The 13,532-nt window shown below is 45.2% G+C and overlaps 3 pseudogenes across 1 annotated transcript; 2 read left to right on the forward strand and 1 right to left on the reverse strand.

Moving 5' to 3' along the window:
- The first annotated feature begins 1,715 nt into the window (after window positions 1-1,715).
- Window positions 1,716-4,446, forward strand: LOC147983606 (uncharacterized; annotated as a pseudogene). The gene is made up of 2 exons (XR_015614996.1): window positions 1,716-2,945; window positions 3,777-4,446. The product of XR_015614996.1 is annotated as an uncharacterized LOC147983606 (transcript).
- Window positions 4,447-5,393: 947 nt separating this feature from the next.
- LOC147983607 (U4 spliceosomal RNA) lies at window positions 5,394-5,554 on the reverse strand (annotated as a pseudogene).
- A 2,622-nt stretch (window positions 5,555-8,176) lies between these two features.
- On the forward strand, window positions 8,177-10,166 carry LOC147983608 (uncharacterized; annotated as a pseudogene).
- The last annotated feature ends 3,366 nt before the right edge of the window (window positions 10,167-13,532 follow it).

The following is a 13,532-nucleotide window of genomic DNA, read 5'->3' on the forward strand; positions in this document are numbered from 1 at the left end:
ACAGGCCTAGCGTCTCATTACCATACCACACTTTCTTTGTGCACAGGTGTTGAAGGCCAGATATTACCCGGATGGTAAACTCGAGGATACAGTGTTTAGTGGGAATGCATCTTCATCATGGCAAGCGATCAGCCATGGCCTGGACCTGTTGAAGAAGGGGATCCTTTGGAGAGTTGGAGATGGCCGAAGCATCAGAATTTGGCGCGACAACTGGATTCCCAGACCTTTCAATTTCAAACCGATAACCGTGCAGGGTACATGCAGAATCAGGTTTGTGGCAGGTTTGCTTAATCCTAACGTTTCCTGGAATATGGCCTTACTACAACAATACTTCCTCCCAACTGATGTTGTAGAAATACTGAAAATCAGAGCATCCCCGAGATAGGAGGAAGATATCATTGCTTGGGGGCCAGGAAAACAAGGTAGATTTTCTGTCAAAAGTGCCTACAACTTTGCGTTTGAAGAGGCTTATCGATTTGCACAATCGGCCTCCAGCTCGGCACCTGATGGCAGAAGAAAAGTGTGGCAGCTGATATGGAAATGTGACATTCCACCTTCGGTCCACAACTTCGCTTGGAGGGTGGTAGTTGATTCCTTGCCAACCTGGAAAAACAAGCATAAACGCGGGCTGGAAACATCGGATCTCTGTCCGCTTTGTGCTACAGAAGCTGAGGATAATTTTTACCCTTTTGTACGTTGCCCACTTGGCCGGGATTTATGGCATACGATGATGGTGGTTTGGTCACTGCCAGATATCGATACGATAGAGCATACGGGAAGAGAGTGGTTGTTGCATGCACTAGATCCTCTATCTGATGTTGATCGATCCATGCTATTGATGACCTTGTGGCGTGCTTGGTTTGTCCGGAATGAGGTGGTCCACCATAAACCCCCACCTCCAGCTGAGTCTTCGAAGAGGTTCCTTGTGAGCTATCTTGATTCCCTGCTAGGACTGAAATATGATATATGCAACTATCAGGGGAAGGGGAAGACTCCTATTGATGCGCCAGTGGTGAACTCCAGAGACTCCTTGCGTAGTGGTCGGTGGAAATTGCCGGATGCTGGTTGGGTCAAGTTAAATAAAGATGGATCGGTTGATGAAAATGGCAGGGCGGGTGCCGGCATGGTCCTTAGGGATGACAAGGGTGCTATTATTTTTTCATCATGTCGAGCACTTTTCTCTTGCAGAGATGTGTTGGAAGCTGAGCTTTGTGCGTGCATGGAAGGGATTTCTTTGACGATCCAACACACTGAGCTACCAATTATGGTGAAAATGGATTCTATGGTTGCCATGAAGATGATTCAGGCACAAGGAGTGGATAGATTCTTATACTCAGCCATCGTAAGAGAGATTCAGTACCTTTTAAGTCTTCGTAGATCTTGTATTACTTTTGCTAGTCGTTCTCAGAATATGGTTAGCGACAGTCTAGCTTCCTTTGCTAGGTCTGGAGGTAGGATTATAACTTGGTTTGGTTCTGGACCTTCAGTAGCTGTAGAGCTAGCCCTCGCTGATTGTAACTCTTTGGTTTCTGAGTAATACAAGTCTTCTATCCGCAAAAAAAAAAATCCCCAGGATGGGCCGTCCATTCTTCTAGATCCCAGCAAGCGCTCGTTACAACAACTCTCCGGGCCCAACAGCACGTCGCTCTTTTTTCTCTTCCTTTGTGTACGAAAAGACGAAGCGGTTGTTCTCATCTCAAAAAACAAAAAGAAGCGGTTCCAGAAAAAAAGCACTCCACCCACCAAATCCATCCCCACCCCCACGAGCGAGAGCGGGAGCCCACCGACGCCGACGCCAACCGCCAATGACCCGCCGCCGACGCCGACACCAACGCCGCGGCTCGCCGCCGGCGCCTCCGCCTCCGCCTTCGCTCGAAAACGACGACCTCCTCCGCGAGATCCTGCTCCGTATCCCGCCGCAGCCCTCCTCCCTCCCCCGGGCCTCCGCCGTCTGCAGGCGGTGGCGACGCGTCGCCGTCGACCCCAAGTTCACCGCCCGCTTCCGCGCCCACCACGGGAAGCCACCCCTCCTCGGCTTCTCCCAGCGCCGCGACGACGGCATCGTGTTCGCCCCCGTCCTGGACGCTCCCGACCGCGTCCATCCCGAGCGCTTGGACCTGCGAATCCGCGATGTGACTCTGAGGCCCACCTCCTCGGGTGCCGCCACGGCCGCGTCCTCGTCTTCGACGTGGCGCGGGCGGAGGTCCTTGTGTGCGATCCCATCACGGGCGAGCAGCGCCGCGTGGCCGTCCCGCCGGAGTTCAAGACGGGCCACGTCAACGGGGCGGTGCTCTGCGCTGACCGCAGCCAGGGCCACATGCACGGCGGCTGCCGCTCCAGCCCGTTCAAGGTGGTCTTGGTGTTCATGCGCAGCCACGATCATCGACCCCTCGCATGCGTCTACTCCTCCGAGATCAACTCATGGGGCCATCTCATCCAGACAGAGGCTCCACACCCAGGTTCGGCTTGTTGCGGTGGTGCTCAGAGCATCCTTATTGGCAATGTTCTTTACTGGCCGTTAAAGCATGCGAAAGACGGCATACTTCAGTTTGATTTGGATAGGCAGAGTCTAGATGTGATCGAGACACCTCTGGGTATGAATGTTCCCCGCAATCATCAGATCATCCAGGCAGAGGATGGCACTCTTGGTCTCGCCATATTGTCCCACCATTACCATAACATTCAAACGTGGCAGCGGAAGGTCAATTGTCAGGGTGTTGCCACATGGGTGTTGTGGAAGACCACCGAAATGCATGACATTCTTGGGCTCTCTCCTCCGACTGAGGTAGTGAGAAGGGGGTGGAACTGATACTGGGATACGACCAGGATGCTAATGAAATGTTATTGTATCTGGATGGCACTGTCTATATTGTTCAACTGAAGTCGATGCAGTCAAGAAAACTTTGGGAAAGCCTGTCATTCCTTCAACAGTTTCTACACGCCAGGTGATTGTTCATCTTTAGTCCTCATATTGTAGGAGTAACCTAATCTTGTTATGTCTTGTACATGGTTGCTAGAATATCTTTGTTTCAGTTTTTAGATGTTCGGTTGTTCACTAACAACTTAAACTTAGCTACAGATTGTCCCTTTCCTAGATAGATGAACTTGTAGCTGTACTGTTACGTGTATGTTATCGGTCAATATAGACATGCTTATGGCCTTTTTTGTGTCATTATATGATGTAGTTGTCTTCAACCTTGGGACATAGCAAATCAAATATGAAGTGAGTAATAATGTAAAGGCAAATGTCAAATGATCAACACCTTTTTTCCCCGAAGTTGTTTTCTCTAACCAGGCTTCATTTATTTAAATCTGAATATTCTAGATCACTTCTGGTGGCAGTGTTGCATTTTTGCATGTATTTATTTATTTTGTCTCGTTGACACATGATGAGAGATGAGTTTGCATGAGATAAATCCTAGAAACCATGTCTTACAACATTCTAATTCCCCACCCCAATAAACTAGAGTGTCAGAATGCACCAAAGATTTATTTTGTGTTGCAGGTATTTCTATGAGATATAACCAGGAATATGATATTTGATATCTACTCCCTGCATTCCTAAATATAAGACGTTTTGGCAGTTCAAATTGTACTGCCAAAACGTCATATATTTAGGAACAGAGGGAGTATTACTTAGCTCTTCCTTGTGTTGCCGAGCTGGTCCGGAATTTGTACTCATTTGTTTATACACTATGTTACAGTAGGTTCTACTATTAGGTTCTGCCGATATGTATCTGGTTGCTAACAGATTGGCAATTTGGTTTTCTCTATAGGTGAATGAAGGGCTGCTGCAGTTCTCATTGAGCTTGTCACATCATATCAATGTGGTCGACGGTATTTACATGTTACCTCAAAAAGGCCTTATTCGGTGTGTGCCTTAGTATAGCCTTAAGCCAGTTGTATGTATATATTTATGTTTTGCTAGTTTCTTGCTTGTCCAAGTATTTGGCAGATATGTAAGATGCCTAACTATTTGTGTCTTGACTATACTTTACAAGTTATCTTTTGTCAAGTATTTCTGTTTTCATCTTACGTTGTGTGTGAAGTATCTCTATTTGAATTTCTAACCTGTAACTTGTGCTGCGTGAAGCATTCGGCCAACACACACACTCATGTCGCTGTCATGTTCCTTTCTTATGGTGCTTTCATGTAACGGCTTATTAACGTCTGGGGGTAAAAGAAAAGCTGAACATGTACTCCTTCTGATCCTTTTTTTTTTCGAGAATGCTCCTTCTGATCCTTGAGCTGGACGATGCCATTTGGAGAAGAAGCTGCACGTTGGGTACAAATTCCTACAGTTTCAGACAGGTGAACATCGCAAACTGATGAAGTTTGTGGCTCCAAAACTGCTCTCTTCTCTCCAAAGAACAACAGCAGCAGAAAAACCACAAGATTATAGACGTGATTTGACCGCCATTTCTTCACTGACCTGGCCATGGAAAGTGCTAGGATGGGTACCACGTCCATAAAAAAAGGGGGGGGGGGGGCGTTTAATAAGTAAGAAATCTCAGCTTAACTAGTTTGAACAGTTAACAATGAAGCAAATGTTTTCATGTTGTAGAAGTAAGGAAATATTAGCGAGAATGATGGATTATTCCGAACTACCACAAAGTTAAACTAAATGCCTTTCAGAAGTTGTGTGTACATACATTTATTTTGAGAGTAAATTAGGGTTTGTTTGATGGCTGGCAGAAAGCTGCACTTTCAGATGTTGAGTGTGCACTTGAGAGTAAATTAGGATTAGCTTGGACAGCGGGTCTATTTCATAAGGAATTGCACTTTGCGGCAGAGCTACTAGCTATGGTAATGTACTTTAGCTCGCAAATGTGTGCTGTTGGTGCTTGGGGTGACTAGAGAGTTTGAGCGTATAGACTGAATATATTTCACCAAAGACCTGCTTACTGAATATATTTCAAGACAGTGTGGGTTGAGAGGTAAGAAAAATAACTTAGATCAAGTCCACCATAGATCCCTAAATGTGAAAAACAAGTAATAAAACATCTATCTAAAAAACCTAAATCTATGCTTGCCACCGTCGGTCTGGCCATCACCGTCGCCATCAGAGGTCTTCAGTTTTGTTTGTGCAACTCAAAATTGAGGAGAGAAATGAAGTTTGGTTAGAGAGATGGTGATGTGTGCGCGGCCTGGTTGGTACTCTGCATTCTTTGTTCATCCTGCGGTGGTGGTTCTGTCTGTGAAAGCGTGCCGTTGTTATAATGTCAGTTGTGTGGCCACAACAATTCATCAACCATCAAAATCCCAGACAACCAAACGCTACTTTTTTTCCGACGATGCTGGTTGCACTGACAGAAGAGAGAACCTACTGACAATCAAACGCTACGGCTGATAAACCCAGCGGCAAGAAAAAGATTTAAATTTGGGTATTGTAGGGCTTTACCCAGTCCCGAAGGAGAAGGAGCCCTTTCAGAAATTCTCAGTGGCCCACCACAGAGGGAGTGCCAAAGAGGGGGTTTGGAAATAGTTTTCAACCAGCAATTGACGCGCCTCGGTATTACCTCACTAGCTGCGTCATTGCCCCAAGCGCAAAGATGCCTCCCAACGTGGGCGCCCCCCTCCCTCTTATAGCCGAGCTCTGCACCCAGCCCCTCGTAGCTAGCCGAGGTGGGACTAAAATTGCTTCGTCGTTCTCAGACGCTGCCGGCCTTCTCTCACGTCGGTTCAGCATCGACCAGGCTTTTTCCTTTCCTACGCTGCCGGCCGGCCGGTCAGTGAGGCCCATCGATCTGGCTGGCCTAGGCGCGTATATACAGCAGGCTCTCTATCTGAGCCCAAGACTCACACGATTCTCTAACTATCTTTTCACAAATCCCTCAAAGAAAAATCTATCTTTTCACCAAAAAAAAAAGATTCTCTATCTCTCTGAAGAAGGCGTGATTCAAAATTTGGAACCTCCTTCTTTTCTTCTGCGATGTTAAGTTTGAAAGGTTTGAAGGTACACAATGCTTTGGGTGGTGGCTTCAGTTTTCGAAAATTTTATTTGAATCTCCACTTACATCAGGACAAGACAAACAGAGCACTTCTGTGACCGGGTAGTACTCCCTCCGTAAACAAATATAAGAGCATTTAGATCACTACTTTAGTAATCTAAACGCTTTTATATTAGTTTACAGAGGGAGTACGTACTAAAAGTTCTTACCACATCAGTGAAGCTGTGGGAGGCATTTACATTTACCCGGGCTACAGTTACTAGCTCTGAAGGCCCAGCATGCAGTTGCAGTTCAGTTTACTGAACCACCATCTTTTTTTCTTGAAAATCAAATGATAAATTATCCCGTACTGCAGTGCTTAGTGCGTACATTGGCTAATCATCTGCTCATGTGAGCCCTAGCTTAACCTAACAGGCTAATCTATTAGTAACATATAGCAGGTGGAGTAATTTATTTTATTCCTAGCCCAAAACAAACACGATTCTCTCTGTCCGCAGGCCGTGATACAAAATTCGACAATACTAAATAGAAAGAAAATAGAAATTCATTTCATGATGAATGTAACGATTTCTGGTCAAACTTAAAAAGGTTTGACATTTTAAAAAACAAATACACAATATTTTGAAACAGATGGAGTAAAATGATTACGAAAACCCAGCAACACCATGACGCAGCAGCGTCCTACTGGGCCACCCCGCGTAGCAATACTGTCAATGAGTGAGCGACTGCTCTTGCTAAAATACTAAGCGGGCAATTGTAGCGGATCAGAACTGTAGTGGTTCGGTTATTTAGTGTTCATTATTTTCATTTGGGTTTAGGAAAAAGCATGAGCAATGCATCATTTTTTTCGAAAGTACGACCATTTTTTAAGGGCAAGCATCTTCGGAAGTTGTGAACAATGTTTTTGGAAAACATGAACATTTTTTGAATTTGCGAATATTTTTTTGAAAACACAAACATTTTTTTAAAATTGTCAACATTTTTTGAAACGCGAGCTTTTATTAAATTTGTGATAATTTTTAGAAAAGGATTTTTTTTGGAATTCGATAACTCCCGAACGCTCAGGATTTCATCATGGCAAATCGAATGTTTTGGGACAAGTTTAGTGATGCGAGGATGACAACTTTAGTTGATAAGCATGGCAAGTTCGTGCTTTGGTCTATTTTTTGCCAGAAAATTGCCGTGCGTGTCAACGAACTTGTCATCCTTGCATCACGAGAATTGCCATCGGAAACGTTCATTTGCCATGGTTAAATACCGAACGTTCAGGATTTATCATTTCGATTTTTTTGAAAAAGGATTTGATTTTTTTCTGGAGTCACAAACATTTTAAAAATTTCAAACAAACATTTGAATTTCTTGAAAAAGAAAACGAAAAACGCAACACATAGGATTTTTTTCTGAAAAGATCTTTCTACTGGTAAGTGGGCCGGGCCATTTACTCTCTACGTGTGATCTATCCTGTTCGAAACAACCACATTCTGTCACAAAAACGTGACACATGGTATATTTCGTCCTGCTGCCTTTCTTTTCCCTGTGCATGAGAAGAAGAAGCGGTTCCAGGAAATAACACTCCAGTCCTCAAAGCCCCACGAGCGAGAGAGAGAGAGAGAGGCAGGTGCCGGAATGGCCCGTGTCCCCGAGGAACACCCCGGAGGACACCCGGCCCGCGTCTTGGTGCAGCCTCCAGTCCCTCGCCTGCACCACCGAGAAGCTCGCCTACAGAGTATGCACCTCACAGCAGACATTCTGATTGAAACCAACTTCTGTTCTGGAACAACCCACACAAAGCACGCTGCGCAATACTACTTGTTCTGTCTCACACAGCAGCTTATATTCTGACAAAATATCTGCAGAAAACATACAGGCTGGGGGTGCTTTCATCCTTCAAGGCCCGTTCAATCCGTCAAATTTTGAAAATATTGAAGTGAAATTCACTTGTAACAATACTCACATCAAATTTACAAGTACAAATAATTTGCCACTGTAGAAGTCTCCCATCTTCAGGTAATTATGTAAGTGGCAGTTTAGCAACGACAATCCACAAGGTGGTAAATATTCAAATTGCTCGTTTTTAGGGGATATTTAAATTTCTCATAATGGTTGGAGCCAGTGAACGACACAGCAGCCCAGCCCAGCGAATTCCCAAAGTGGGCCGTCGTATCCAACCACTCTCCTCCGTCGTATCCATCCAGAAAAAACGCTCCCCACGAGCAAGAGCGAGAGCACACCTCAAAAAAAAAAAAAAAAGAGCGAGAGCGAGAGCGGGAGCCAGGCGCCAATGACCCCCAGCCGCCGCCGCCACAGCTCGCCGCCGCCGCCCCCGCCACTGCTCGAAGACGACGATCTCCTGGCCGAGATCCTCATCCGTCTCCCGTCGTTGCCCTCCTCACTCCCCCGCGTCTCCGCCGTCTGCAAGCGGTGGCGATGCGTCGCCGTCGACCCCAAATTCACCGCCCGCTGCGCGCCCACCACGGGGAGCCGCCCCTCCTCGGCGTCTTCCAGCACCGCGATGACGGCATCGTGTTCGCCCCCGTACTGGCCCCTCCCGACCGCGTCCCTCCCCAGCGCTTCGACCTGCGACTCCCCGACGACCACCCCTACCTGGGGCCACAGTTACTCGGCTGCCGCCACGGCCGCGTCCTCGTATTCGACCGGGAGCGTGCGGAGGTCCTTATGTGCGATCCCATCACGGGCGAGGAGCGCCGCGCGGCCGTTCCGCCGGAGTTCACAACGGACGACGTCAACGGGGCGGTACTCTGCGCTGACCGCGGCCAGGGACACGTGCACGGCGGCTGCCACTCCAGCCACTTCAAGGTGGTGTTGGTGTTCATGCGCATCCATGAATATCATGCCCTCGCGCGGGTCTACTCCTCCGAGACCAACACATGGGGCGATCCCATCACAACAGAGGCTCCATATTCAGGTTCGACTTGCTGCAGTGCAGTGGTTCTCAGAGCACCCTTGTTGGTAATGTTCTTTACTGGCTGTTAAATCATGCGGAAGACGATGGCATACTTCAGTTTGATTTGGATAGACACAGCCTCAATGTGATTGAGGCCCCTCCCAGGATGAGTTTTCCCTGCAACTGTCAGATCATCCAGGCCGAGGATGGTACTCTTGGTCTCGCCATATTGTCTCACCGTTACCATAACTTTCAAGTGTGGCAGAGGAAGGTTAATTGCCATGGTGTTGGCACATGGGTGCTACGGAAGACCACCGAAATGCACGATATTCTTGGGCTCCCTCCTCCGATTGAGGTAGCAAGAAGGGGCCGGGTGGCACTGATACGGGGATACGCCGAGGATGCCAATGAAATATTTTTATATCTGGATGGCACTGTCTACATGGTTCAACTTAAGTCGATGCAATCGAGAAAACTCTGGGAAACCCATCACGCTACCCTTTGTAATTCCTTCAACAGTTTCTATATGCCAGGTGATTGTTCATCCTTAGTCCTTACATTGTAGGAGTAACTTAATATGATTATGTCTTGTACATGGTTGCTCGAATACCTTCGTTGCAATTCGTAAGTGTTCACTGACTTAAAACTAAGTTAATGACTGTCTCTTTCCTAGCTGAACTCTTAGGTGTATCACTCTTCACTGTTCGTTCGTTAGATATACAAGCTTATAGCCTTTTTGTGTCATCATTCGATGTAGTTGTCTTTATCCTTGGGAGATAACAAATCAAATATCAAGTGGGTGTTAGTGTAAAAGCAAATGTCAAATGATTAACACCTTTTCCCCTGAAGTTGTTTTCTCTAACCAGGCTTCATTTATTTAAATCTGAATACCCAAGGTCACTTCTGTTGGTAGTGTTTATGCGTTTTGGCATGTTTTATTTTGTCTTCTTACATGATGAGGAATGAGTTTACATAATATAAAGTCTAGACCATGTCTTATTTTCTTCTTTTAAAGCTAACTTCTTAATTATAAGGTAGCTATGTATACTGCTTTCAAGAATGTTCCTTTCAAAACGCAACATGTGTGGTTTTGTTTACTGTTGCCAGCATCAATTGTGAGCTATAAAACATAACTACAAGTGAGTTCTGTTTCTTATATTTCTCGATTCATCTATTCAACAGATTCAGTGTTGCCTTCTCATATCCATTTGTCTTTTCCTTGGAACTTTTACTAATTGCATGTTTTATGTTTCTAGGCATTGGAATTGCTGGTGCACGATACAATGGGTGACTATCTGGTTTGATGTGGTGATGTGCTTAAATGGCTCAGCAGGTTAGAACATATCTGAATATAATTTGGGAGGTTTGGACTATATAGCTTTTTATATGAAAAAATATCTAGATGCCAACGTGGATAGCATGCACCAAGCCACCAATGCACTATTGTCCATTCAGCTGTTATTATCCAGTGATGTAAATAACACATATGCCAAAGATGATGGTGATGATAAGGCAAAATTCCTCTCCTGTTATGTGTTGTGCATAAATGACAACCAGATGATCCATATATTAAATATCATGGTGGTGTTGATATTACCAGTTTGTGCCTATCTAACCATGCCTAAAGCTCTCATTGATATAGCTCTGTTCTGAATAGATAAGCTGGAAGGGTTGTGTTAGTAGTCCATTTTGTTATTAGAGATAGTCAGTTACAACACTGACTCCCCCACCCCAACAGATTAGAGTATCAGAACGCTCCAAAGATTTATTTAGTGTTGCTGGTATTTCTCTGAGATATAATCAGGAATATGATATCTATTACATAGCTCTTCCTTATGTTGCCGAAGTGATCATGAGTTTATACACTCATTTTGTTTATACACTATGTTCGATTAGGTTCTGCATTTATCTGTACCATGTTACTGTATTATGTTACTAAAAAAAATCTCTCTTAAGTGAATGAAGGGCTGCTGCAGCTCATTGAGTTTGTCACATCATATCAGTGTGGTCAGCAGTGTTTACATGTTGTCTGAAAAAAACCTTAGTTAGCGTTTTCCTTAGTCTAACCTTAACCCAATTGCATGTATTCATGTATTTATGTTTTGCCAGTTGTTTGCTTGTTCACGTGTTTGCGTATCGAAACAACTACGTAAGATACCTAGCTAGTTGTGTGCTGACTATACTTTCCGAGTTCTCTTCTGTGACGTGTTTCTGTTTTCATTTCCGACTTGTAAGTTCTGTTGTGTGTGAAGTATTTCTATTTGAGTTTCTAACTTGTAAGTTTGCAGCGTGAAGCATTCTGCCAACACACTCACATTGTTGCCATGTTCTTTGTCCCAGTCTTTCCCTGTAATGGCTTACTAACCATTTGCGGGTAAAAAAACAAGAACATGTACTTCTGATCCTTGAGCTGGACAATGCCATTTGGAGAAGAAGCTGCACGTTGGGTACAAATTACTACAGTTTCAGACTGGCAAACTGCACAACCTTCCCTTCCTTTCATTTTTTTCTTCACCACATTTCCATGTTACGTAGAACAAACGCAAGAAACATCTGAATTTCTACGGTAATTTAATCTAAACAAACACTTTAGCTGCTGGCCAACGTTGCGGTGAAACTGTAACAAAAGGAACAATGGCAGCAGCAAAACCACAAGACGTGATTTGCCTCCCATTTCTTCATCCTCTGCTGCATCTTTTGGTGGTTGGACATCATCGATGCCTTTATTTTGGTTTCTTTTTTGGCTGCCGTTGACCTGTAAGTAGGCCCTTAATCAACGGACTTGAAGTTGCCTCAGCGAGGACTGCTCGGAGACGAGGCCTCTGGCCGCGTCGGTCTCGAGGAGCAGCAACGTGTCGCAGGACTTGACGGGACGGTGCAGTCATGGAAGAGAAGAGGGCCCTGACATCCCGGCTTAGAGTGCAGTCATGGAAGAGAAGAGGGCCCTGAGCCATGACACAGCTGTGTTGCCCTCACCTGCTCCTCACCTGCTCCTCGACGACCTCCTCTGCCCTAGGTCATCTCCCAGAGTAGTAGTTCAGCCTCAGACCACGGCCAACGCCACTAGTAGCGGCGGCAGCGTTCGCTGTCATGGCAGCAGATTAAAGGAATGGAATTTGCAGTTACTTACGAGCATTGAAGCAGCACAGCAGCCAAGACACCACTGGCACTAGGCTTGAGCTCAGACCAATCTTCAGTTCAGCAGCACAGGGGTGCGATGTAGTGCGCTCAACATCTCATCTCGTCTCTTATGGAATGGAGAAAGAAGTGAACTAGTACTAATCATGATTTTTTTTTTAAATTGTGGGGTGATTATGAGCAGCATTAGCAGATGAAGAAAACCAACGCGCAAGACAAATGGATCCGTAGGTGATAGGTACCGCCGGTGGTCAAGTTTCGTTAGCTGCAAATGGACGGCTACCAAAACACAGAGATATACAAATCATAAGTTCAGATATGGGGCTCAAGGCAAACGCCATACCGTCTTCAGTTCCGTCAGACTGAACCTGTCGATGGCACGGCATCACCTTGTGCCTGATGATGCGTGGCACAAACTTAGTTGAATGCGATGAAAGCAGCCACCCACCTTCACCCCGGCTTAGAAAGCTTGACATCGAGAGCATGTGGCCGTGGGCAGCCCTGGTCTGTACCTTTGTGCGTTGGAATGGCAGAAACTCACAGAAGCCATTCAGAGAAAATCTCGCAGGTTTCAGATGATCTGCATGTACAAATAACTTCCTGCAGGTTTCAGACGATCTGCATGTACAAATAACCAACCTCTGACACTCACAGAGAAGCCTGCTTACCCAGGCATCAATGCATTTATTGAACTCATCATTTTTTTTTTGTTTTTTGTTTTAGACAAACTCAGAAGCTTTTTATTCAAACGTCACAAGGTTTAGAGGGATGAAATCAAGTCCATTGGGCTGACCTGACCTAACCAAACATGGCGGCGAACCCCCAGGGATAAGATGCTTCACAAGCTTGTGAGCCTCGACATTCGAGCTCCTAAGTTCATGAATAATATTACAGGTAACAAAAGTACTCTTTCTATATATAGTTTCATGTATGATGGGAGCCATAGACCGCATGAATAATATCAGCTATCAGCTTTGCTATTGGAATGCTTGGTCGGTATCAAAGTAATACTTGAATAGATCATTGGAAGGCTCCGAAAAAGTTTCTCAGGTATTTGCAATGGATCAAGGATCACATGCTCACATAAAAGTGATCAGGCCATCTTGAGGTGATTGGTTACACAGATTGGCATCATTTGAGGCCACTATTGAATCACTGTGGCTGTGGAATTTTATGTCATGCCTTCAAATTATTGATAATCTTGAAAGGCCATTTAGGATTTATTGTGATATTTCCGCTGCAGTCTTCTTCTCAAAGAATGATAAGTACTCGAAAGGAGCAAAACATATAGATTTGAACATAGCGGATCTGCTAACTAAAGGACTACCACCCAATACATTTTGTGGCCGGCCACGTCGAGAGAATGGGTTAGACTAATGGAGTATTAAGGGTCTTAGTGTGATGGTTGCTTTACTAATGGATTAAGAATTAGTGGGTTTGAATTCCCTCTCCTCTCCCTTGTATAGGCATTTGTGTGTTATAATTAAAGTAATGCATTTATTAGATGTATGTGTGGAGTTACCACATGAGCAACGCAT

The sequence above is a fragment of the Triticum urartu genome, chromosome 2A (genome assembly GCF_056163025.1).
Source record: "Triticum urartu cultivar PI428250 chromosome 2A, HENAU_Tu73, whole genome shotgun sequence".
Lineage (NCBI taxonomy): Eukaryota > Viridiplantae > Streptophyta > Magnoliopsida > Poales > Poaceae > Triticum > Triticum urartu.